The sequence below is a fragment of the Rhea pennata genome, chromosome 21 (genome assembly GCF_028389875.1).
Source record: "Rhea pennata isolate bPtePen1 chromosome 21, bPtePen1.pri, whole genome shotgun sequence".
Classification (NCBI taxonomy): Eukaryota; Metazoa; Chordata; class Aves; order Rheiformes; family Rheidae; genus Rhea; species Rhea pennata.
Genome location: NC_084683.1, coordinates 1,391,882 through 1,418,928, shown reverse-complemented (window position 1 = coordinate 1,418,928; position 27,047 = coordinate 1,391,882). Strand labels below are relative to the sequence as shown.

At 51.6% G+C, this 27,047-nt stretch overlaps 1 pseudogene; it reads right to left on the bottom strand.

The window, feature by feature from the left end:
* Positions 1–950: 950 nt before the first annotated feature.
* On the bottom strand, positions 951–26,743 carry LOC134149674 (capping protein, Arp2/3 and myosin-I linker protein 2-like; annotated as a pseudogene).
* Positions 26,744–27,047: the final 304 nt, after the last annotated feature.

The window sequence follows — 27,047 nt, the reverse complement described above, 5'->3', positions numbered from 1 at the left end:
GTGCTGTGCCCAGCTCAGCTGTGGCTTTAGCTAGCTTTTGTGCCTCTAGTATGTGTGATAGACTCTTGTGCAAAGAGTCTTTCCTCCAAGCCTCTCACCTGAAATCTGCCTTTCTCTTCTCTGTGTCCTATTTTTTTTTTTTTTTGCCACATTATTTGGGATGAATGGGCCTGATAGTGGGCAACCTATCAGGCTGAAGTGGGACTTGCTGAGAAAGAGGATGTTCTGAAGGTATCACAGAATCTCAGAATGGTTGAGGTTGGAAGGGTCCCTTAGAGATCAACTAATTCAACCCTCTGCTCAAGCAGGATCACCTATAGCACATTGCCCAGGATCATGTCCAGATGCCTTTTGAGTATCTCCAAGGACGGAGATTCCACAACCAAGCTGGGCAATTTGTTCTAGTCTCTGTTATCATCACAGTAAAGAAGTTTTTTCTTATATTCAGATGGAATATCTGGTATTTTAGTTTGTGCCCATTTGCCTCTCATCCCGTCACTGGGCACTACTGAAAGGAGCCTGGCCCCATCCTCTTGACTTCCTCCCTTCAGATATTTATACACTTTGATAAGATCCCCCCTCAGTCTTTCTTTTCTTCTCTAGGCTAAAGAGGCCTTGTAATGTGCCTCGAAGATGTGTGAGGATGCTGTGTGGCTGGGTAGAAAAAGGCAAAGATAGTTCCTGGATGCAGAGGAAATGCTGAGTTTTATGTGTTTTCCTGGGTTTCAGTGCATGTGACAGTCGTGCACTGGAGAGTAAAAGCATCTGCACATGGGGCTGCTTAGGGCACGTGCCTGAATTAAGGCATCTGTTCCATTCATGTGGCCTTAAAGGCCACTCTCCCTGGCAGCACAGCCACATGGGGTGACTCTGATCTTGAGCTGCCCCAAGGGACAGAGACAGCTGTGCAGCAGCCCCTTAAATGTGCAGCTGAGCAAAAAGGGAAAAAGTCATGTCACCCACTTCAGCTTGTTGAAGACATCAGTGACCATCCGGTCCAGGACAGAACTGAGGTTGAGGTGGTGCTGGAGATAGATGCGCTCTGACATGGTCCCTGACTCCCCTCTTCTGTACCATGGCCGGGCACAGGTTGTGCACTGTGTCCAATACGGCTTGCATGATCGCCTGCAGCAAATCCAGAATTTAGGGGTGGGAAAAAGGAATTTTATGCATCTTTTCTATCAGAATTCAGATGTTTTCCTATTTGTCTCCAGAGATGTTGTGTACAGAGGGGACCTGAGTGATGGAAGGTGCACAGTAGGTGCTCTGCTGGAGCACACTGTGTGTCAGGCTCAGAGCAGCTATCATCCCTTTGGCAGGACAGTCCCTGCCTCTGGGGCTTTGTCACATCTTGGGCCGAGGCTGACAAGCATCCCATGCCACTGGTGGCTCCCTGCTTGCTGCAGTGGCTCCTAGCAGGCACCCACCTGGATTTCCTGGCCGCAGGCCTGTGACGCTTCCTCTGTGAGACATTCCATCTTATGCTGCAGCTTGCCGTTCTGGTACGGGGTGTTTCCTGCTTCATACAACAGAGGCAAAATCTGCAAGGGGTGGAGAGAAAGTGTGGATGAGCCTATAGCAAATTATCTTTCCTCTGCTTGGCCATGTATGGTAGGCTCAGTCCTGGTCCACGGCTGCCTTGTAGCAAAGCTCTCCTTGCATTAGCTGGGGACACCCAGGGATCTACCAGCCACACCGGGCTGAAGTTGGGCCCCCCCAGCCTCTCTGCATTCTTCTCCCTCTCGGTCATTCCCTGCCCACTGCCCCCAGCGTCCATTAGCTCTCCTGTCGTTGTGCCCAGACAATCTGCTCTCACACTGCTTATCTTTTTCTATCCCTTCCAGTATCTCTGCAGCATCAGCACTCTCTTCTTTAGTTAAATCTCTCTAGAGGCCTTCCCTAACCCAGGAAGCTGATGAGTAACCTCTTTCTCACCCTGTTGCAGGAATACGTACTCACCATGCACAACCATTTGTCCCCAACATTTGGAGAACAGCGCCAGGTCCCTGCAGAGCATCTTCACCATGGTATAGGCTCCAGGTGCTACCAGGAGACTTGGCAGTAAGTGGCAAAAGCCCCTCCTCTCCTTGTCTGCAGTAGCATCCCCCACCCTGTTAGGTCTCACTGTAGGTTGTAAAGTCAGTGCCAGCCCCTTGCAAGCAAGCAGTTGTGATGGTCTGTATTTGAAGCAATTCTGTCCCCAAAACACCTGATGCAAATCCTTTCTGGTGCAGCCTCAAGGAAATTCTGGCCCCCAGGAGTCCTCTGCATCTCCAGTCTCTAACAAACTGCTCATAGATTTGTGCAAATTTTCACTCCTGCTGGGATGGAGAGACGCAGTGTATCTCTTGGAAAAGCCCAGTGGAGCTGGGGAGGCACCATGGCTCTTGGCCTCGCCAGCTCATGTAGAGACAATTGCTACACAGGGATGAGGACATAGTGACAGGCTTGGGATAGGGGCACAGGCTCAGGTGTGTGGAGAGAACGACACCTCTCCCCTGCAACAGCAGCTGATGAGATAGTGAGTGATAACACTGAGGAAGAAGATGCCCACTAGCTGGATTAAACAGTAACTAGGGGGTGGCCAAGAGACTTGAGGGGAAAAAAAAAGAAAAAAAAAGTGGCAGCTTGAAAGGAAGTATAGAAGAAGAAAGAAAGTGTGTAATCAGGAGAGAGAAGTGGGAACAGCAGCAGTCTAACAGAGTCTAACACTGCCAGGAGTGGCCTCCACCAGTATCATGGCCTGGTGGAACATTCTCCTCACCACGTTGTGGGAGGCTGCATCCAGCCAATGCAGCTAAGAGTATGGGGATCCCCAAGGAGGGACCCTCTGGAGGAACATGGGGAGGTTTATCACCAGCGTCAGCATCAGCAGATTGTAAGAAGCAGAATGGGTGAGCCCAAAGCCAGAGCATTTGCAGCTCCCAAAGAGAGGTGGTGCAAGCAGGGGAATCTCCTCTTTTGAAGAGGGGATTTGCTTATAGCCCACGGTTCCTGGGGAAGGTATGCACACAACTGTGTGTATCTATGTATGTGGATTAGACCATCTTGGGATTTGAAGGGGGCTCAGAAATTTGAAGCTGTTTTTTAACATTTTACAAGTGTTTAGTAATGTGATGTATATCTGTTGCATTTATGATACTGATCTTGAAAATTCACTGTTTGCTAGTTAAATGTCATTAATAAATCAATAAACTGCTTGGTCTTGGATTTAAACCCCATGAATTGAACGTTTCTTTCCCACAACAGGAAGGCAAAGCAGAGGGAAGGTGACCGCAGTTTTCTGGGAGTGTGGCAGACTTACACTGACGGACAGGTTGGCGTTCCTGATGGCTTCCTCTGCAAAGAGGACGTCATCTTCCACTTCCCTGCCCAGGCAGGAGCTCAGGATGTCAACATGCTTCTGCACGCTGAGGCAGATTTCGTTCACCATCTGGAGCATAGAGGAGATGCTATCATGCACCAACGCCTGAGCAGCACTGTAAGTCTCTGTCCTTTCTGTGATTTCCCAGGAGAAGGACACATGGGTGCTGCTTGATTGAGCACTGGGAGCACATGCAGGTAACGCTCCACAAGGTCTTCCCTGACTAGTGACCAGGAATGCTGTACAGCAGGGAATTTCTTGCAAGCATGTGTTGAGCACATGAAGACGGCAGCATACTGTGGGGGGGGGGGGGGGAGATGAGCAGTCCCTAAATTCCTCAGCACCAAATTTGTGCGAAGCACAAGGATGAAGGCTGCTTGAGTACCTCAGCCTCCTTCCCTCCTGCCCAGTCCTGCTCTCTTCTCCACGGCCTGCTCTGTCCTGGGCTCAGAAAGTGTGAAAAGTGGTCTGTGCTGCTTGCAAGGATCAGCGTGAGGTGGGCAGAGGTCTGCTTTGATGTCCTGCACTAGCCAAGATTACTCATGCTGGAGCAGAACAGCTGGCTGTACAGCCAAACATGGTGGTTTCCTGTACTTGCCTGTTCAGAAGAGGTGGTCAGGATGCCCTGCTGCAGCCAGAAGGTTTGTGTGGGCAGCATGTGTTGCATTTGGTTCCTTGTCAGGCAGGACTGGATCTGCAGCATGTAAATAACCCCGTGAGGAGGCATCTTTGGCATCCCAGCCCATCTCCCCCAGACCCCAGCCCCACCTCGTGCACTGCCTCCTCTGTTTTCTCAGGGTTGCTCCAATACGCCTGCACCACATCATTCATTGGCAGGGGCATAGACTTGAGGGTGTGGTTCCTGTGAGGCAATGGCACAGGTGAGCATCAGGACAGTGGCACTACCAGCCCCTTTGCTGCAAGCAAGCATCTACATGGCATCTCCTGCCTTGCAGTGGCAGAGACCCTGGCACATCAGCCTCATGGTTTGATCTCCACCACAAAACACCTGCATGGGGAAAGCATTTTCATGATGACAGGGCTTGTGGGGATGGCTAAACTCGAGCAGATGAGTAAACTCCCCAGGGTCACAGTGGCCGCCTGTCTGTACTTGCTGGCCACTCAGACTGAGGCCCTCTCGACTCAAACCACTGGAGCCCCTATAGTGTTTTGCCTCCCTGTGCATCTGCATGGCCGTGTGTGAGACCCCACAGTGGTCTCAGTAAATGAACAATTTTTTCCATCTTTTGTGGGTAGGAGGAAGCAGAGTGCCAGATCCCCACAAAAACAGCCTATGCCTGAGCAGATCACACTGTGCTCACCGTACGCTGACTTTGGTATGGTTCAGAGTGACAAAACTCTGTGCTTGGTTTGGATAGAGATCCTCAGCACTCCTGATGTAGGCTCTCAACTCTGGTGGGTACCATAGCTTAGGAGCAAGACTTTTCTCCTTGGCTGTAAAACTTGTCCCTCTTCCTCTTAAGTGATCCATGGTGCTGGAAGGGGGAAATGTGCGCCACAGCCAGCCTTGGGGCTCTGAAGCAACAGAGATGACTAATGAAGATGATGTCAACAGGTGTGTTGTGGGTTGCTTTGCTAGCTGCAAGGCCAGGGCCGTGTAGTGACTACACTGTATGGAAACTCCCCTAAGCACTGTTTCCAACCCACTGGCTCTGAGTGAGATACCCTTTCTGCATTTAGTGGGAAGAGGGCTTGGGGATGGTGATATCCTGGTGCTAGAGTCTCTTGTGCATGGTGGTAGCAGGGCAGGTCAACCAAACAACCCCCTCTCTACCTCTCCAAGGCTTGAGCCACCTCCAGGAGTCCGTGGCCAGTTGTGTTGTTCCTGTCCCAAACCACGGTCCTGCAAAGAGTACAAGAGTGAGTCCTCTCCAGACCAAAACAGTAGCCTATGTCAGCTCACCAAATGGGACACCAACCTACTCTCCAGCTAGGAACTGATAGCTGGCATAGAGGGCAGGTGTCTGGCTGCCAGGAACAGGCGGGGCTGTGACAAGCTATGCCTGTCCTGCTAGGTGCCAGGAAGCCTCAGTCAAGCTGACCTCACAAACCAGGAGGCAGGGAAATGGGGTTAAAAATCTTAACCTCATGATTCAAAAGCTAAACTTTTCCCCTGCAGACGGCTGCAAAGTAGCTGGATGTCTGGAGGGGATGCAGAGCAGGGCAGCCTTACTCAGACAGGCATCACTCTGCTGACAGGGGCAGAAGTCCCACAGAGGAATGTCTGCAGCTGACAGACCTTTCCCAGCTCCCTCTCTCCACCAGAAACTTTTACCTTTCCTTTTTAGGAATAATTTGGAAAAAAAGTGACATTTTAGGGACAAGAAACTGCACTCTGCCATCTCTTGCCTAGGGCACTGATAACAAAGCATGGATGAATAATGAGCACAAGGTATTCAGAGTGCTCCAGCACTCTGAACTTCATGGGAGCCTGGAAAAGAGCTGGCAAGTGCTGGTGTGGAGCTGCCATGCAGAGGAAGAGATTTAACTACTCTCCTGCCTTTTACATGTCATGTGTCAGCACCAGCAGCTGGCTGCCAAGAGGGCTATGGTCACAGCATTCAGCTGCTTGCTGGGACTGGCAGGGTTGCATCTGTGGTCCCAAGGAGCCACAATAAGCCTCTTTCAGTAGTATCAGTATCATGAGGACTATTGTGTCAAGACCACCTGGCACAATGTGAGAAGGATGCCCTTCCCATGCTACCTGAGCTTTGTGTTGATTTGCAGGGCTTTGGCTAGCATCTTGGCACCGGTGTCTCCCATGGCATTGCCGCTGATGTCCAGAGCAATGAGACTGGTGTTATAGCCCAGGGCACTGAGCAAGACATTGGTTCCCAGCTTGAGGCACGATTCAGCCACTGACAGGGACTGCAGAATCTGGAAGGGGGAAGAGGAGGGAGAGATGTGTCTGTCATGCCAAATTGGACAGCATCCCTGGAGCAGAGTCTGCACAGAGCCCTGGGGTCATGGCGGTTGACGAGAGGCAGGGCACAGGCAGGATGGCTGGGGCAAGTAAGGGCCCCTGGTGCAGCAGGAGGTACCTACACAGTCATCCTCTTGGGTGATCTGGACAACGCGGTGCAGGACATCCAGCAGCCCATCTCTGCAGGAGAGACAGATAGTTACACATGCATCCCAGCATCACTTCCCCCAGAACAGCAAGAACAGCTGGCAAAGCTCAATCCTTCTGCCTTTGCCCAAAACCACCGCACATCTGTCAGCCTCCTGCCTGACTCCTACCTATGTTTCAAGAGGCTGTGACCTGTGTCTGTGACGCCTGCCCTCCAGCACAGACTGGGTCAGGAGCAGGTGACAGTCCCCCCATGAGTCCCTGGTATAGTAGGGCAAGCAGGCCTCTGAGGGAAGATGAGGCAATTCCTTGCATTTCCGATTGGCCCAGGGCTCAGATGGAGAGAGAGAGAGAGAGAAGTGAGGCAGGTGCATGGTGCTAGAGCAGCCACTGGCCTGAAGACAATGCCACAGGTTGCACCTACTTGGATTTGATGTTAAAGTTTTCCTCAAAGAGACATGCCTAATGGACTTGCTTCTGCCAATGGACAGCACCAGTGTCACCATATCAGAGTCAAAACCTATGAGAGATGAGTGGAGCCATGAGACACCCAGTAGGATGCTCTGAGCAGTCCAGACCACAAAAGCTGGACCAAGGTGATTGTGTGGCCCACCAAGGGCAACCCACAGACCTGCCAGGCTGGCAGAGGGGAATCCCAGGCAGACCCTGAATGTCTTCATCCTCTTCATGGCTCTCCCACACAGGGCAAAGACCTATTCATCTGCCCCTGAGAGGGCAGGTAAAACCAGGGGCTGAGAGGAGTCTCACCCAGCAAATAAATATCCCCTGTGAGAGTCTTGTGATTTGGAACTAGGGTGGCAAGGCTGTGTTGAGCTGCTGGGAGCACTTACGGGGCTACAGAGGAATTGCTTTCTGCTGCCTTCCCCCCTCAGCCCTGTCCCAGAATGCATCCAGACATCCTTCCTGTAGTGTGGGCCTATACCCCCATTCTCACGACTACAGCTTTCCCAGGAAAATTCAGCAAGCAAAGGTTATATCCTATCGACAGCAAAACACAGAGTACCCCCATACTCCCACTCTGGTGATCCCCAGAAACTGGGAAGGAGGTCAGCAGGACTCCAAGGGACTGGTGAACCCCAACACCTACAGAGGAGGTCAGCAGGTTCCCAAGTGGCTAGAGTGTGGCTTATGGCCCTGCTGCTGCACATGTGTCTGGGCAGGGACCTCTCACCCCATTACTCCACTGTCCCAGGGCAAGGGGCACCCAAGACCTACCAGGCAAAGCCCAAGACAACATAACTCCAAGAGGAGTTTTCTCCAGCCCACTACCACAGATTTGTCCTTGACTGCCTTTGCACACACAGAGTGATGGAGCTGTGGCCAGGGAAGGGCCCTCCCTGGCATCATTATATTCCATGCAACCCCCATCCAACACAGCAGAGAAATCAGTGGCATGCCAATATGCTATAAGAGTCCTTGATCTTTGCAAAACGGGTACTGCATTGGCTGTGGCCAGTGTTCAAGGGGCATCTGTCTTTCCCTCTCCTTTTTTTAATTTTTAACTGGAGCACAATGGAGCAAACAATTGCTGTTATTAAGTGAACACTGCAAAGTCTGCGGTGCTGAGATATTAGCTGGAGGACTACCGGACTGCATGCAGCTCTTAGGCGCTCACTATCCCTCCAGCACAGAGTTTCTATTTGGGGAAAAACAAAATAAAACTACATTTTGGAAAAGGTTGGCTAGAGATTTTTGGAAGGCAGCAAGTTTTTGGAGCATTTGTGAGTCAGGGAAGCCATGAGCTGATTTTGCACAAGTTTCTGAATGGCTGCAGACACGTCATCTTTCCTAGAGTGATCCAGCTATAGAGGCACTGCATGATATACTGTGAGATCTTTGTGAGGCCAGTTTAAGATATTACAAGGACTTGCAGGTGGAATTAAAAAGGCTGTAGAACTGATGCTTGCAATAAGTAGGATTGCTCTCTCGCAACCCTGTGGCTTCAGAGGCTGTGGCAGGCTGAGGTTAGATGGGGCAGGGATCCTGTCAGGGACTGAAAGAGTTTCAGCTCAGACAAAGCTTTTAAACATCTTGGTTAATTTCAAAACCCGAGCTTGCAATGTTAGATTACTTTGAATTAAGTGAACTGCAGAAGTTTGTGGCAAGAAGGATGTGAAATGAGAACTATACAGAGCCTGAGGAAGGAGAAGTCAGTAGCCAAATAAGTTATCCCACATCCTGTGATGAAGATGCTATCCTTCAGCTGAGTCTTGATCAGGTCCATCCCATTCCCCAGCACAGATGAAGGAGGATTGCCCCTCTCTTAGTGATACTGGGGCATACATAAGCCCTGGCCACTGCTGGAAAAGAGCCCGGGTCGTGGTTACCTGCTCCACTTAAAGGAAAGCTACCTGGGGAGCTGAAGGCTCAGAGTACATGCCCTGCCACGGGGCTCTCAAAAGCTGCAGCTTTTGCATGGGCATCATCTCCTGTCATTCCCTGTGCCAGTCAAAGCAACTGTGGTACAAATAACCCAGTCAGATCCCCCACAGAATCACAGAACCATTGGCTCTAGGTGACCCTGCTTGAGCAGGGAGGTTGGACCAGATGATCTCTAGAAGTCTCTTCCAGCCTTACTGATCCTATGATTCTATGTAAGCTGATGAAGTGCAGGCTAGATGAGCAACCAATGAGGTTGGCCTTTGGCCTTCTTGGCCACAAGGACACATTGCTGGCTCATAGTCAACTTGTCATCTACCTACACTCCCAGGTCCTTCCCTGCAGAGCTGCTTTCCAGTAGGTCAGCTCCCAGCTCATACTGGTGCCTAGGGTTATCTCTCCCTAGGTGCAGGACTCTGCACTTGCCCCTGTTGAACCTCAGGAGGTTCCTCTCTGCCCAGCTCTCCAGCCTGTCCAGGTCTCTCTGAAGGGCAGCACAGCCCTCAGGTGTATCAGCCTCTTCTCTCAGCTTGGTATCATCAGCAAACTTCCTGAGGAGGCACTGTGTCCCTTCATCCAGGTCATTGATGAACAAGTTGAACAGGATGGGACCCAGTACTGAGCCCTGGGGGACGCCACTAGCCACAGGCCTCCAACTAGACTCTGTGTCACTAAGCACAGCCCTCTGAGCTCTGCCTTTCAGCCACTTCTCAATCCACCTCACTCTCCACTCATTTAACGCACACTTCCTGAGCTTGCCTAGGAGGATGTTATGGGAGACAGAGTCAAAAGCCTTGCTGAAGTCAAGGGACACAACGTCCACTACTCTCCCCTCATTTACCCAGGCAGTCATTCCATCAGAGAAGGCTATCATGTTGGTGAAGCAGGATTTCCCTTTGGTGAATCCATGCTGGTTACTCCTGATCACCTTCTTTTCCTCCATATGCTTACAGATGACATCCAGAATGAGCTGTTCCATCACCTTCCCAGGGATGGAGGTGAGTCTGTCTGGCTTGTAGTTGCCTGGGTCCTCCATCTTGCCCTTCTTGAAGACTGGAGTGACAATGGCTTTCTTCCAGTCCTCAGGCACCTCTCTGGTTCTCCATGACTTTTCAAAGATGATGGAGAGAGGCCTGGCAACAATGTCCGCTAGCTCCCTTAGTACTCCTGGGTGCATGCCATCAGGGCCCATGGATTTGTGGATGTCAAGCTTGCCCAGAAGATCTCTAATCCTATCCTCCTCAACCAAAGGAAAGTCTTTCTTTCTCCAGACTTTCTCTCTTACATCCAGGCTCTGCGATTCTTGAGGGCTGCCCTTAGCAGTGACAACTGAAGCAAAGAAGGTATTCAGTAACTCTGCCTTCTCTGTATCCTTCGTCACCAGGGCCCCCACCCCATTCAGCAGTGGACCCACATTTTCCCTAGTCCTCCTCTTGTTACTGATGTATTTGAAGAAGCCCTTCCTGTTGTCATTAACATCCCTTGCCAGACTCAATTCCAAATGGGCCTTAGCCTTCCTCACCACATCTCTAAATACTCTGACTGCATTCCTAAAATTCTCCCAAGTAGCCTGTCCCCTCTTCCACATTCTGTGTACTTTCTCCTTCTGTCTGAATTTGGCCAAGAGCTCCTTGCTCATCTCTGCAGGTCTCCTGCCCCGTTTGCTGGACTTCTTACTCATACAGATGCACCCCTCTTGAGCTTGGAGGCAGTGATGTTTGAATACTAGCCAGCTCTCCTGGACCCCCTTCCTTCTAAGGCCTTAATACATGAGCTTCCTCCAAGTAGGTCTCTGAAGAGCCCAAAGTCTGCTTTCCTGGATGAGATACATATGAGGACATTATGGGAGACAGTGTCAAAAGTTTTACTGAAGTCAAAGGAGACAACATCCACTGCTCTCCCTTCATCTGCCAGGTAGTCATTCCACCCTAGAAGGCTTTCAGGTTGCTTAAGCGTGATTTCCCCCTTTGTGAATCCATGCTGACTACTCATGATCACCTTCTTATCCTTTACAATGCTTGGAAGTAGTATTCAGGATTAGCTGCTGCAGCACCTTTCCAGAGATTGAGGCAAAGCTGACTGGCCAGAAGTTCCCTCCTTCTTGCCCTTTTTGAAGACTGGAGTGGCATTTGTTTTCTTCCAGTCCTCAGATACCTCTCCTGATCACCATGACCTTTCAAAGATGATTGAGAGTGGCCTTGCAATGACATCAGCCAGCTCCCTCAGCACTCATGGGTGCATCCCGTTAGGACCCATGGACTTGTGTATGTCCACATTTGGTGAGATGCCCTTTGCCATGTGACAAAGTTAGCTGGTAAGTCGAGGCAGGCTTGATCTCTCCAGAGTGTTTGAAGAAATATTGGAGAGACTGCACTTGACTCTCTGTAGGCTCAGCAGCGAGCACAGAAGGAGCCAATGCCACACAGGCCCAATACTGCCTTGGCTCCACCAAGTGTCCAGCTAACCTAGTCACCACTTTTGAAGCCCAGAACTGAATTCTTGTTACACATTTCCCCAATAATTTTGCCATTTAACTAACTGATCCTGATGAAGTGCAGGAATTAGACTGCAATGGGTACATGGAAAATGAGCACTCATATATTTTTAACATGAGTCTGATGTTGCGTGGTTGAAATTACAAGAAGGCAGACCTGTACAGGGAAGAATGTCATGGACATGAGAGGTGAGGGCCACTGTTGCTGGCCAGAATTGGATGCAATGATGGAAAAGGTCTGGCACATTAGGAGACTGCTGGATAGCAGGAAGGAGATCATTGTGGGGAAGAAGAGCACAAACAAGTCTTTCCTGTCTTGGGGAAGGCCTGTAGGTTTTGTTTTTAGGGTAGAAAGACAAAAATCTCAGTGAAGTGATAATTTGCCTCGGAGGAATCCACTCCAGGTGTTTGGGTACTCACATCTTGTGGAACACTGGTATGACTTGGTTGTCCTTTTGTACTTTGTCCACTAAACCTTTAGCTTAGATGCTTGCATAGCCTGTAATGTTGTGGCTGCTGCTAATGAAAGACTAAGCACAGTCTAATTTTGTGTTAAGCAGCATGGTCAAAAGGTAGACAAGCATAGAAGGCACAGCCCTAGTTCTAGGTGGGGGATTTCACAGCCTTCTGCTGAGACAAAGCTCTGGACACCAGGTGGGCACCAGAAAGTGGGTACACTTTGAGCCTGGTATAGATGTGCAGTCATAGGCAGGCAAGGGCCATAGGTCAGCTATGGCTCAAGAGTGCAAAGAGTATCTCTAACAGCCTGATGTGACCCTGCTCAGTTCTCCAAAGCTGCTCCATCTCCCCAGGATACTTCTACAAGCTTAGGAGATGCTGGGTCTAACTCAGCCTCTGCCGAACACCCTGAGGCAATTGTGCCCACAGGTGGAGGAGATTGTACTCCCAGATAAGGAAAAATGACCTACCATTACCAGACAAATCCAGGTCACTGATGGAATTGGCATCAGAGATGAGATCCTGGATGACTTGGGCCCCTGCTGACCTCAGCTTGAAATAAACAGAAACATGTCAGTATATGGGAAGGTGGCAAGCCCTGCAAATATAAGCCTGCTGTCAGGAAGGTCACCTCAGCCCCGTGGTAGTTGGGGATGGATCTTCCCATACGGGAATGAGCACCTGCCTCCCCTGCCATGGCCTCTTCCCCTCAGGGATGCACACCCCTAGGGATACAATATGGTACCCTGGCTGGAGACTGTGCCTCTAGCGCTGCTGGGCTCATACAACTCACGGGTGTTCGCTATACACAGGCTGCCCCCTCACCTCACAGCTGCTGAGATCCAGGTGAAGGTCACTGATACAACTGTTGTATGCCAGTCCTTGCAGCAAAGCCCTGGAAAAGTCACCAAAGCCATTGGCTAGAGCAGTGTGGGTGCCAGCCACCTGCCATAGGGCACCCTCTGTGGGCTGCCGAGTGGGACAAGGAAGATAGGGAAAGGGTTGTTTCCCAGCATGCAGAACTCTGTATTTTGCCACTCTTACCCAGCATCCTCATCTGTCCCCTCTAACTTCAAAGTCCTAAGCCATGTCCCACTGGACAATGCTTACCCATAATCTGCTCCCATTGGCAGACCCAGAGCCTCTCCATCACCCTGCTGAGCCTCTACAGGGATAACAGGGGTGGCTCATGCCCTGGAGCTGGACTCTGAGTGGCTGAATGTCTTGCCAGCGTGCTGCTCGCATCTTACCTTACAACATCTGGAGGCAGCTTTGTACCTGCCAGTGAAACATGCCTGAGGGCACAGGCCTTGCTGAAAAATTGCTTGATGGCAGGAGAGAAGACATCTTTCACCCTCCTGAAAGGAAAAGCACAAAATAGCATCATCTTCTGTGCATGCCTATAGCTGGCACTGGCTGCCCACTGCCTCAGGAGATGCCAGGCAGTCACTGCCAACTGGGCCATGATGAGCCATGGCACAGATTCCCTCCCTTTCATGTGCTGGGCTTACTTGTGTGAGTACACATTTTTGGAAAGATCCAGATGGACAAGGCTGGTGCAGCATCCATGGGTCAGTGCTCCAAAGAGCTGCAGGAGGGAGTAAGTTGAGATAGGTCAAGGATCCAGCTAGCACCATGGCACCTCATGCATGCCAGATGAGAAGAGACAGTGTGGGAGACCCTAAGGTAGGAGGTCTGCCCATGCTTGGGCTGCCAGCTACCACCATTGCTCCCAGCTCTCTTCTTCCTCCTGCTGAAGCTGGTGTCTCCCAGCCCACCCAGGCCATGGGATGCAGAACAATGTATTGCGGAGCTGGCTGCCGTCATACCGCTCTGACCCAACAAGTTTCCTGTTCCTGGGCCTATGCAGCCCCATGCCACATAGGATGCAAGTAGTGGGGCTGGGGACACCTGTTGGGGTGTGGCACAGCTTCTGGAGCTGGGCACTGATACCTATCTGGGGTCCCCCTGCTTGCGTACTCACAGTGTCTAAAGAGCAGTCAGTGCCAGACAGGCTGAGGTGAGAGAGTGAGTTGCACCGGCAGAGGAGGTTCTGCAAACTCTGTCAGGAGAGAGGATCCAGAAGCTCATCCAGGACTCCTGGTATCCACCTTGGGTACCCTCTGACTCTGGGATTCCTCAAGAATCCCAGCCAATCTGGCCAACTTCCTTCCTTCTAACTAGGGAGCAGAAGTGAAGATGGTGATGAATCACACAGTGACCCACACTCCATGCATGGGCCATTCGGTGCCTGGGGTGTCTCCTTGCTCAAGATGCCATCTCCGATCCTCACGTGAGGACGGGGAGGTGTCTCCACAGCAGAGTCCCACAGCTGCTGTCAGATAGGCAGGAAGATGTCGCAGCCATGGCTTTCCAGAGAGCCAAGCACCTCTGCGCAAATGCACCTGGGGATGCCAAGCACCTTGGTTTCAGACCCTCCAGCAACAGCCACTTCTGAGTGCCTGGGCCACTACAATGCAGAAATCAGCCTCTGAATGAACCAAGGCAAGCCCTCTCAATTCTCTCATAGAAGCAGCAAGGCCACCAGAGGAAGAGGTGCTCCCCATGTGTGCAGGAGACAGTCTATCCTACAATGTCAGAGCATTGACCCTTCTCAGCCCATAGCACTCACACTAGTGTCATCCATGGCCAGGGTGCTGGGGTTCCCAGAGAGGTCCAAGTGCCGGAGGGAAGAGCGGATGGCTTCGTTAGCTGCTAGGGCCTGGCATAATGTGCTCATTCCTGCTTGAGGGTAGGCCAAAGAAACAGATGCCCACAGATCTTGGACAGAGTGCATCCCTGCACTATGGAGAGCCATGGAATAGAAGAAGGGGCAATTTCCTATGTCCAGGGCAGCAGGACATTGTGTTCTTGGACATATCTTGTCCATGGCATCCCTGGGGGACTGTTCCTTCTCCTCATCCCATGCACCCAAGTATGCTATGCCCAGCCAGGCTTTGCAACATCATTTTGGAGACATTTTATTTGCAGCCAGTGGTGAAGCTGATTCTGGGCAGAGTGTGCCATTCTCCGAAATGCCTCATCAAGGGCACATGGCCCCCAGCCCACCCATGCCATCCCCTCTGGGAGATTCTTTGATGTCAGCCTGGCCCCGCTGAGCCATAAATGCTGTGGATAGAGTCAGTCTGACTGGCCTCCCCACTGGGACCTGAAGGAGGTGGGGGGAATATTGTCTCAGGGCTGTACCTTTAGCAGTGAGTGATGTCCTGGCCAAGTTGAGGCTCTGCAGGCCCTTGGGCCTCTTCTCAAAGTGGCGGCTGAAGGCAATTATCCCTGATGGAAGAGTAGAAAGCCCTGAGCAGCCGTGACAGCGCAAATGGGGGTCTGGGTGCCTCCGCCACCCTTAAGTATTGTCCCCACAGTGCAGGCCAACAAGGACAGCTCTCTGAGTTGCTTGCTGCAGGCGCGGCAACAGTGATGAGTGGCTTGGGCTGCCTTGCAAGTGCAGAAGGAGGCCATGGGTTGCTCCACGTGGTCGTCATCAGGCTACACAGGGAATTAGGGGTTGAGAATGGAGCCAGCCCCTTCCTGTTGCTTTCCCCATAGGCACTTCCAGGCAGGGAGCTGCCTTTGCCCAGCTGCCAATGGGATACAGAGTTGGGGAAAGAGATGAAGGGAAGGCAAGGACAGGAGAAAAATAACAGTTTGCATGAGCTTAAACACATCTGCTACTGTGGGGTGTAGGGTACCTCTGTCTTCCAGCTGGTTGCCAGCAAGACTGATGGTGTGCAGCACAGAGTCAGGATGTCTGCTGAGTGCTTGGGCCATCCTCTGAGCGAAGTCACTGCAGAAAGAAGGGCTATGTGTCTGACAAAGGTACAGGCACCATTGAGAGGCATGGCTGCCCACCTTGCAGCCATGTGGGGATGCAGCACTGGCTCCTACGAGGATGACAGGCTCCATCCAAAAGCAAAGCCTCACCAAGGTTGCAGCCAGGTCTGCTGGCCTCGAGGCTGTGGGAAGGCTGCTGTTCAGTGGGCTCTCATCCTGTCCAAGCTATGTGGCATCAGCACCCCAGTTGCAGGGACATCCAGCTCTGGCATGTGAGTGAGCTGGCCTACGCTGCACTATGCATGCAATGTGAGCTGGGCAGGGCTGCTAAGATCGTGCTCAGCACCATGCCAGGGCTCTGCATCCTCCTGACAACACTGGCAGTCCAGCTCTGCTGTCTTCTACCCATGCAGGGCCTGTGTGTACTTTAATATTTCAGTGACCTTATTAAGGAGCCCCACCAGTCCTAAACTGGGAATCCCTCTGACATCCTTAGATCCCTCAGCCATTTTAATGAAGGTGCAAGCCCTGCCTCCAGCACAGATCAGTGCTTCAGCACCTGTGAGGGACAAGCATTCCCCCTCCTCCAGCCTCCAATTTACAAGGCAGGAGTTTGTCCTGTTAGATGCAGGTTGACATGGCTCAAATGCTTTACCTATGGATTCAAGTCTGACCAAAACTGTTACTGTTTTAACACTTTGAGGACATCATCAGCCAAATAGCTGGAGGAAAGATAGAGGAAGCTCTCTGTGCTGACCAGAAGAAATTATCTAGTGCTGTCCGGGATACATCAATATTACAGAATATATTACAGAATACCCTCAGAAAAGCAGTGTATTTCCTTACGATTTTAGCCCCCTGTTTTCCAGCACCAACTCCTCCAGTGTCACTGATTTGCTGAGCATATACAGGAGTTGCTCTGAAATCTCCAGGTTCTGCAGATAAAGAAAGCCTTTCTGAGAGCCCATCCATCTCCAGGAGACACAGCTCCACCAGGACCTGTGCCACATGATGGGCACTCACCAGTCTGAAGTTCTTGCAGTAGAGCTTTGTGAACCACAGATTGAAGGACAAGGCAGCAACACTCAGTGCCACGTCTCTGCAGGGTGACAAGAACAAGGCAGTCAGGGGCCAGACTGAGGGTGGCTGCCTGACAAAGCAGCCAGTTGGGCCCCACTCATATGCACCCCTCCATGGAGCACAAGTACAACCGCCACAGGGTGCACAGCCACAACCACACAAGCATGCACAAACACAATCTCCCCAGGGCACATGCACAAAAAAGCTTCCTGGTGCACTGCCACAACCACCCTGGGGCACACAGGCACGGTCACCACAGGGTGCAAAAGCAGTCACCCCGGAGCATGCAAACACAACTGCCTCCTGGTGCGCAGCCACAACAGCTTTGGTATACCCAGCCACAGCTGCCCCAGGGTATACCTCCACAAATGGGCCCAGGGTGCACAAACACAGTGTTCACCAGAGCAGGACTGAGCAGTCAGGCTAAGGCATTTTTGGAGAAGGCCTGTGAGTTTAAAGCACCTCACAAATAGAGCTCAGTTTTATCAGATTGTTCCCGTGAAAAGAAAATCAATCAAAAATTTGGATGTCCCCATTAGAATGTCCATTTTTGTTTAAAACTCATCTTCATTTAAGGAACAGTGCATGTTATGCTTGACTGAACAGAAAGTTTCTTTCTGACTTTCTGGTCCAAAGAAATATCCAAAAAATGTCCCCATTCAGGTGGACCAAACACCCCAATTTTCCCCAAAATGAAAAGCCCAAACCTTCTTACTATTTCCCAGTTGGTAGATGAGAGCCTGGCCAACTGCCTTCTCCTACAGATAAGCCTTCACTCCTTCTTTCTAAGGTCACATCTCTGGATATGTCTATATCTATCTAAATATGTCCAAATACATAAGTATAGAGGGATTAGAGGCCCCTGCTGACGGGAAGAGCTGCTAGGGCAACCTGAATGTAAGGCTCAGGGCACAACCTGAAATCATAGCCTCATTACAAGGCTCAAACTCTGTAACAGCAATCTGGGGTACTAGCAGGGCTGCAATCTGGAGGGGAGACAGAGAATTGCAAATTTTTGCAGCTCTTTTAGCAGAGCTGGCTGCTTTGCATAAGGAAACACCTGACAGACACAAGCTGTGAAAGGCCGACACAGCCTTCAGTTTTCACCTCCTTAGCTGGTTCTTAGGGTTATATGGATGTTAAAAACAGATAGGGAAGTCTCTCTGGCCTCTTGAGACAGCCACCCGGAGGGACAGAGGTGGCTCTCAGAGGGAATTCTCCTTCTAATTTGGAGATTTCTCTGGGGAAACATCTGCCTGCAGCCAGCAGAACATAAACCTACCATCCTTGGAACACATGAAGAGATAAAAACCTCCAACAAGAGAATAGAAAAGCTCCTGCCATGCACAGCAAGGAAGGAGACAAGTGCTGGTGGGTGCAGGGCAGCATGGCCAAGGTGCTTGAGAAATGGTGTGCTCCAGGATGCACCTGGTGGGCTGAATGACTCACCGGCTCTCCAAGTGGCTGAAATCCAGTAGGTTGAACTCCCTGCAGTCTTGGCTATGGTAAGACTAGGGGAGTTGTCCCTCCCCTAGTTGTCCACATCCTGCCAGACAGACAGATACTCAGACAGGGCTCAGTGCCAGGTCTGGGGAAGGGCTTCGACATCTGCTAGCATGCCTGGCAAGCTGTGCTGTCAACGGAAGGAGCTATATTTTGCTCAGAGGCTGATTCATCGGGGACCCTCACCCAGAACCCATTTCCCAGAGTTCTCAAGAGCCTAAACAGATGCTGGGAGCCTCATGCCTAAATCCAGAGCCGGAAACCTTCCTAGGGACAGAGGCAGCAAGAGCACGTGTCCCATACGGGTGCAACCCTATGTTGTAGTGGCTTCCTGACTGCTTTCACAAGGATTGGCCAGAAGAAGCCCATGAACCCCTTCTATGGTGGGGATGAGGGCCTGGAAAGATGTGAATTACAGTCACCTGGTGCCCCACAGGAGGAGGGGGACAGCCTGTGCTGCTGTAGCTGTGTCTCAACATGGCCAGTTATGCTGTCACCAGCTCTTCTCTTTGGAGATACCCATCAGGACTATGGGTTTCCAAGGGCTTTTCTTATACATCAGCCTGGGAAGCTTCCTAATCCAAGGTAACTCATCCCTCTCTACATTTCATTCCACCACATCAAAAGAGAAGGGAGCACTCAAGCAGCGTAAAACTGTAGTTTCCATCCCTGGGATGCTCCCAGCCCTCTGGGATGTTCCTTGACCTTGGCATACTCCCAGCCCTGGGAGGTAGCTGGTGCCCAAGATACTCCCAACTCTCAGGATGCCTCTGCTGCTTGGAATGGCTGTGTGGCTGCAGAGTGGGGTGGAGGCACCAGCAAGCATCCCTCTGCCATGCCCTCCGAACAACCTGCTGTGATTGTCTCCTTTCTGCAGCGTGGGTCAGCTTACCCACTGGATCTCCTCACGAAAGCTAAAGCCATTGTAATCACATAAAGCAGCATAAGTCTCTGAAAACCCAGCTGCAAAGAGAAGGCAGTATTTAGGGCACTGTGAGCAGACCTCCCCAAGGGAACACTGAGGAGACATTTAGGGTAGGCAGAAAGCAAAAAGTGGGAGGCAGAGGCTCTCCCTGCCCTCCCCAAAGGGGCTGCAGAGTCCTGCTCAGTCTACTGCCATCCTGAAAGGGAATGCACAACTCAGGGAGCTGAGGCAATAACTCTGCTCCCTTCACCTGATCCGTGTAGGAAATCCTAGGTCCTTATTGCCTGTTCTCTCTCGGCATCCTTTTACTAAGAGGTTTTGTTTCCTTATAAACACAGTGGTTATGACCATGGACTGTAAAACTCGGCACTGGGATGGCAGAGGTGGAGCTTGGCCTGCTCTGGAAACCATACCTGGGCCACATCAGCCTTCCTGGACATGGCATCTGGACTATATGCTGCTTTTCCCACATGTCTCCTGTATGCCTGGCCCCAACATACTGCACTGCAAACATCACAGCTCCAACGTCAGGCAGAAGCCCTCCCCAGCACATCACTGTGGCCTCCTCATTATGATTCCTTGTGCTCTTCCTAGTTTGTGGTGCTGGGGCACAGTCTGCTTTTCCAATGTGCCCACAGACATCTCAGCTCCAAACCTGTGCCACAACCCCACGATCCTAGAGATTGACCTAGGATCCAATTTCCATGCTGTAACAACCTCCCTTGCCCCTCAGAAATGTCAGGCAAATTGCGTTGCTATGGTGGCAGCAGAGGTATGACAGGGTTATGTTCATGTAGTTGGTTTTCTTTAGCAACCATCTTGCTTCCCAGTTTATGTTGGTCTAACTCTTCTCCCACTAAAACCCTTGGAGCTTTTAAAGTTCCTACTCCAAATAGCTAGAACCCAGGCTTGGTGCTGCAGCAGTATCACATTAGGTAGATAAAACCCACTCACACCCTCATGGGTAGATGCATTCATGACTGTGCATCCTCACCATACAGCTATCCTGCTCCTTTCTGGGAAGCTGCAATCTCCCCAGCCTGCCAGATCGGCTCCTCACTCACACACCCTGCACCTCATTCCTACTCTGTGAGATGGGGTACGCTGGTGGAGAGTGCAGCCTGCTGACAGGGCTCCTACAGACATAAGCCAGTGCAGGAGCTGCCTTGCCACCAGACGTGGGGGAGCCACAAATAGCCACTGACGATGACTGTGTGGATACTGGACTTGATCTCTGAGGTACTCCAACCCTCCTGCCCCTGTCTGCTATGTGTACAGGGAGAATAGCACTTACCACAGGGCCCTTGGTTGCTCTGCAACATTTCCTCCAGGGAGTCTGTGATCCTCCGTATCCTCTCGTACAGGTTGGGGGGCGAGTTCTTGAGCAGTGCTCTGGGGGAAGGACCAGGGAGCAGGCTGGGAGAAAATCATCCCCACCGCAATATATGCCTAACTATAACCCATTTGCCAGGCCCAGAGAGTGACCAAAAATATTCTTCCCGATGTGATCAGGGAACGAGGAACATTTGGCCTCCATTAGCAAGGTTTTCTCCTATTAAAAGGCCCTGTTGGACATTCAGGCTGCTCTTTGGCTCTGTCTGAGCAAAGAATGTTTCCTCCAAGGTGACATGGTCCCTCCAGTTCCTACATGTTAGTCCCTGAGGACTAGGGAACCCTTACCCAGGGGACGAATCTGGGAAGACCTTCTTAAGTGACATGGTGACATGGATGACAACTTGCTCCAAATCATCAAATGACATAAGCCGGATGACATAAGAAGACGTATCTGTTTCTAGGACAACCTGCAGAGGCCAAAGGATGGGAAACATCTGAGAAAACTGGCAATGTGAGGCACCCCAAACCTGCAGACATGATGCTGACAGCAATTGGCCAGGCACTGCAAGGGCTGCACTCGTAATGCAAGCATCCAATCTCTGTAGTTATAATTCTAGCCAGAGCACTGTAAGTGGAGGTAAGGCTGAGAACAACAGGAATTTAGGATGAAATGGAGTAAACATATTGTCATGTACCAGACCCCCTTACCCTTCCCTTGGCCCAAGTGATTAGCTTTCAAAGACACAGTAGCTTCGCTAGTGGTCTGCCCTTTTCTTACCAAGAGCTTTAGGGATTGAAATGACCAAGACAGACCCCATTTGGCATTGATTTCAGTGCCTGAACTTGCTCATCCTCAACAAAATCTCCTTCCACCCTCAGAACTGCCTCCAGATCAGCTCTGCCTCTCGCTATCCTGGCAGAGAAAAAAAGATCTCTTTGCCTGCACTGCTACAGCGAGGCCCTGCAAAATTGAGATGGCAGGGCCAGCAGAGCAGAAATGCCTGGGTCTGTGTACCCAACTGTCTGCCCAGGGTCCCATCTCTAGTGTAAGTGGTGGACAGCGATGTTGCATAGAAGCAGCTGGCTTGCTGCATCTGCCCATTCCCAGCTAAGGCACAGCCAGTTTGCTGTGTTAAACAGCCCCTGAAATTGTCTCACCTGGTTTTGATGTTTTTTAGCTTTTGTCTCCTACAAAAATCCCATGGCAACACATTCTCCAATTTAATTACGCACTGAAATGTAGGAGGGAGATGACAATTATCTGCTTGGGCAGCATAAAGATGGAGCTTCTTTTCAGAGCAGGGCTCTATGTGTGGCAGCAGGGCCAGTCTCTGCCTGCCCCAGGGCCAGGTGCTCAGACTGGCAGGTGAGTAACCACTGAAACTGTCATACAGTCTCAGGTCTGTGGTCCCAATCGAATGGTCTCAGAGACAAGCCAATGATCTGAAGTTAGCTGTTCTTCCACTTCCTTGTAAGTGCCCAGGTGATGCCATCCTGTCCCCGAATCACTTGTCTCTGCTCGCATCCTTGGAGCATACCTCGGCAGAATGTGCCTCTCCTCCTGACACCCCCTCCCAGGATACGTGAGGCTCTAGCTCTTCCCCTAACTTTCCCACCTGTACTTCCCAGTCTGTGGAAGCTGTCAGCTGACACCAGGCGTTTCCAGCCTCCTGATGCTATGCTGTCTGAAGGCTCATGGCTTCCTCTTCTGCTCTCTCTGCCTATCTCCTCTTTAGCTCTGTGCTCCTGCTAAAGATCTCTAAGCAAAGCACAGCTCAAATACGCATCCTGCTCCTAAGAGGATTGTCTCTCTAATGTCAAGCAGCAAAAGCCCCATTTGCAAGTCAGGGCTATCACTGCTGATGGTGCTTTAATGAGCGAAAGAGGTTAACAGGAACTGCAGCCTTGGTTTCAGCTGACATGTCCAATTTGGGACAGTCCATTCCTCTCCTTCATGGTTTGCACCTGCTACATCTACCATGCATGCATGCTTTGTTGTTAAGGGGATTAACAGGGCTTAAAACACCTTCCTACTAAATTTGGCTTTACCTGCGTAAGCCAGTTGCAATTTATCACCTTGTCCCTGCTGAACGGGAGGTGTCACCCAAATGCCAAGGAAGGCAGGAGCTGCCTACAGCTCTCAGTAGTGATTTTGCAGCATGCATGTCCAGGTCTGCTGGAGGAGAGTGGGTGCAGACACCTGTATTCCCCTCTTAGCACCCCTGAGCGCCTCCCCTTACCTCTGGCTAAAGAGGATGCTAACATGGGCGAAGCTGTAAGAGGATTTCTTTAGAGGTGGCCAAGGGATAAATATGGTGGGAAGCTCCCAAAGCTCTGCAATGGTGACCCCAAATGTAAAACAGTGGGCAACGACTTCCCCCAGACCCTGCAGCAGGCTCCAGGCCAGGGTTTCCAAAGGGGGGGAGATGAGCAGAATGTGCCTTGGCAATCCAGGTGCCAGCATGCCCCACGTGGGAATTGCCCAGGGAGGCTTTCCCAGTGAGTGCCACTCACCAGGCTGGGCTCTCGCACTGTGATCTCTTGCACCTCCAGCAAGCTGAAACTGCTGTGCACCTAGTGGGAGAGAAGGGCTGGATCAGCCTCAGTGCTGACAGAGATGCATCAGCACCCTGGACTCCAAGCTCTTTCCCATGACCCAGGGCAGTGCCCGACCACAGCTTCTCCCTGCACTTGGCCAGAGCCCCCCAGCCCCCAAATCTCAGCCTGGCTGCCAGTGTCCTGATCTGAGCTCCTTCTCCCATTTTGCTATCTGACCCACCTACCTCATGTGCCATAATGCAGCCCCTGATGCAGCTGCATGCTGGGGGCAAGCCCCACAGACTAATACTGCTCCCTGGGGCTTTCCAGACCTCCTGACCCAGGGTACCTGTGGTCACCATGCGGGACACCTGGTCCCGCACTGGGGCTGGTGTCCCAAGGCAGTGAGTGGGGTCCTGCTGGGAGCAGCAGGGGTCTAACATGGAGCAGAGGGAGCCCAACACTTACCCTCACTGGTAGTGTCACCAGTAGCACATAGGCTCGCCAGGGGGTCAGCACCTAGGCAGGAGAAAGTAAGGTGACAGGGGACTGGGGTAAGACAGGAGCTGGCATCCTGTTCAGACTAGCGCCCCCCCGCCCCGCCCCAGGCAACAGCCTTTCTGAAGCCCTGAAGCCCAACAGCCCGCTGAAGCACTTAAGTTGCTGCCTGGGGAAACCGGGGAGAGCATAAGCTGGGAAAACTTACTGGATAATTCACACAATGAACTCTGTAACCTGCAGTAGGGTCCATCCTGTTTTTGCCCTACAAGGTGCTGGGAGGAGGCCAGATGTGTGCCTGGCCCTGCAAGTCCTGCACAGGCAGGGAAGATCCAGACAGACATAAATGTCTTCCATACCTCTGATGATACCATTTGCCCAGTTGGTTGGGTTTAACCACCCCCTTCAGTCCCTACTGTGTGTGTGGTTACCGCCCTATTGCACAGCCCAGCGAGGTAGACGCTGCTCCCTCTGTGCGCTGTGGGTTCAGGACCGCAATCAAGCTTAGGCTAACAGCCAAGGGATGGAGTGCTGGACCCTGAACGTACCAAGATGTAGTCATCATACTTGGGTTTCACCTGCAGCTGGACACTCTTGACCAGGAGGATCGTCTTCATCCCCAGGCAGGCAGTGATGCCCTCTGAAAAGACTAACGTCAAGTGTAACTGATCTGGCTGAATCTAGGAGCCGTGCTTAGTCCTTTACTGAAGGGACTGATTGCGCGGACTCCTGATAGGTTCTGATCAGAAGACATTTATCCATATCAGAAGGCAATACATATATATCGATACAGTAAGCACGAGTTGTGCACGAGACATACACAGCGCAGTGATTGGGTATACAGCGACAAGCACGCGCTCCAGCTACTAAAGCGATTGGTTATGTCCCTTGATACAATTTTCTCACAAGCAGACACCACGGTTATCTGCTTGGCTCATATTCTGCATTCTTGTTCTGTTTCTCACAGCACACCTGCTTCTAGTCTCAGTTGAAGGACGGGTCGCCTAACTCAGTGTCTAACAAACCCCACACTTTACCATGTACCTGTGATCTGGTGCCCAGGAGGGTGCATGGCACAGCATGCCCAAGATGATCCCTGTGACCCCAAACACAGCCTGAGCTCCCCAGTCCCACACCAAGAAAGAGGGCTCAGGTTAAGGGGAGAGGGATGGGATCTGGATGTGCATATCCCTCTGAGGAGAAGGTCCGTGCATGGCTCTAGCTCCCCTAAACCACAGTGGTGGTTTTAGCACCACAACATCACAATCCTCTTCCTTGGCAAGGGTGGGCATCCCCAGGCAGCATGGATCTGCCATCAAGTTGTCACAGACTGAAGGCACAAAGCACTCTTCCAGGCTACTTCGAGCAGCACACAGAGATGTGGTCCTTACCATGTCTGAGCCAAGAATGGATTTGTCCTCATGATGTGCCAGTGCCAGGCACTTCCATATAGTACTAGCTACATGCCCTGACACCCTCCCCCCCCAGTTCCATCCTATGTTCATAGTGGCAAGCCCTTGTGCGAGGCCATTTGAAAACTCCTGTTACCAGGCACAGGTCCTTTTCTTCAGTCTGGCCATTCACCCCTTTTGGCGGAGAGGCTCTTTACTTTGTGGCCTTGCAGAAAGGAAGCAGTTGGTTTTGGTATTACACTCTCCCTCACAAACATGAACTGATTTAGCCCCACATCCCATGCACCTCCAGGAATTAGTTCTTCTCTAGCCACACCTGAAGGTAGACACTGATGGCACCATTTGCTCTCCATGACTTTGCAGCAGTGCTGGATGCTGCATCAGACTGAGTTGTCGGTGCCTAACGGCTTTTCAGGAAAGCTGTGCACTTCCTCACAAACCCGGTTTGTATCTTGTCTGGTGCTCAGGTGATAGACACATCCACCTGCTCATTGGCATGTGGAGCCTTGGCTACAGTTGGGACCAAGCACAGTGCTTGGGTGCCACCAGTTTGCCCTCCACGGACACACTGCTTGGCTTTCTTGTGTGGGATCCTTCAGAACTTCTCCCAGGGCTCACTCAGGGTTTTCTTAGGATGTCTGGCCTTTGACTTCAACATAATGTGTGTTTGCCTACCCACGCTAGGATTACAGTGCACGTGCTTTGGAATAGCCTTGTTCATTGGAATCTGGTACTGTGCTCCACCTGGGTCCCTGTTTCTCTTCCTTTCTTCCTGCTCGTAGTCATAGGGTCAGTGGGGAGCTCTACAGGTACCCTTCCGCCACAAGCTCCTCAGTGCCTCAGCTGAGTCCTGCCCTCTCCATGGTGCATCCAGGGAGGTATTCTGCCTTTCCATTATTTTGGAAATTTTCTTGGCCATGATGTGCAACAGCAGTCATGTGTGCCGGCCTTCCCACATTTGCAATCCTATTGCTCCTATGGTTGTTATAGACAAGTCTAAACCCCACTCCTGTTTACTATCTCTCATCTTGAGCTTTGTTTCACCTCTCTGCCTAGCTGCTTCTCTCCTTCTCATGATTCAGACCTTTTGCTCAGAACAGGCTGTTGTGTAGGAACTGCAACTGCCTGTTCCTTGCAAAGAGGACTAAGTTTTCACAATGACACTGCTCCCTCTGGCCCTCACTGAAGCTGCAGGTAGCCCTGTTAGCTCCTCCGCTGGCAGTGGGGACTGGTTAGCAATCCATGCCTTCCCATCACACTACAAGCAGCAATGGTGGCGGTGAAGCTAGGGCCCCTTGCCCTCCTGTGGTCATTTGTTTTTTCAGTCAGGTCTGGGAACTTCCCCTGAAGGCCTGGTAGTGGCTAGTCACAGTATTTCACACATCCCTTCTGATGCCTGAGAGCCCCGGCAAGGCTGTAGGCCATGCCTCCCTGCCAAGCATGGTGCCAGTCAGGCTGTCCCACGGAACAGTTGGAGATCCTCTGGCTGGTGTGGGGATCCCAAGCCTGCAGGTGTGCGTGGCACCATCCTGCACCTGAAAACCCTGCTGGTCAGTGGAAGTCTCGGCAAACCACATCCCTGATGACCCAGCCTGTTATTAGGGGACGCTTTTGGTCTAAGCAGCACCATCAAGTGAACAGGTGTTGCAGCCCCATGTCCGAGGCTCTGCTCAGACCCCCTTGAGCTGGGGTTGATAATAAACCCATGAGCAGCCCCAACAGCCCCAGTACAGACATGAGAGCAACAGAGCAGGCCCCAGATGAGCAAGTTCCATGTGGCAGCCAAGAAGCATTGAGGTGGATAACGCTTACCTTGCAGCTCAGCAGGGATCCCTCCGGGAGACACAGCCATTGCTGGGACCACAGCAACCACCCAGGGAAGGGCACAGAGGCATCAGGGCAGCATCCTTCAGCACAGCCCCCGCTTGGAGCAAAAGGCACCCTGCTTGGAGGAAGCGCTGAGGTTACCAACCAGCAGTGTCGCTGCCTCGGCACCTCCTCCCCTTTCCAGTGCTCGATGCCTCTCCCTGCCCCGTCAGGCAAGATTTACTGAGTGAGCAAGAGAAGTGAAATGAAAGCGACAGAGCTAGCAGCCCACGCAGGCCTGCTAAACCCTGCACCCAAGCTGCCAGGCCCCCAGCTAGCTTCCTCAGCCA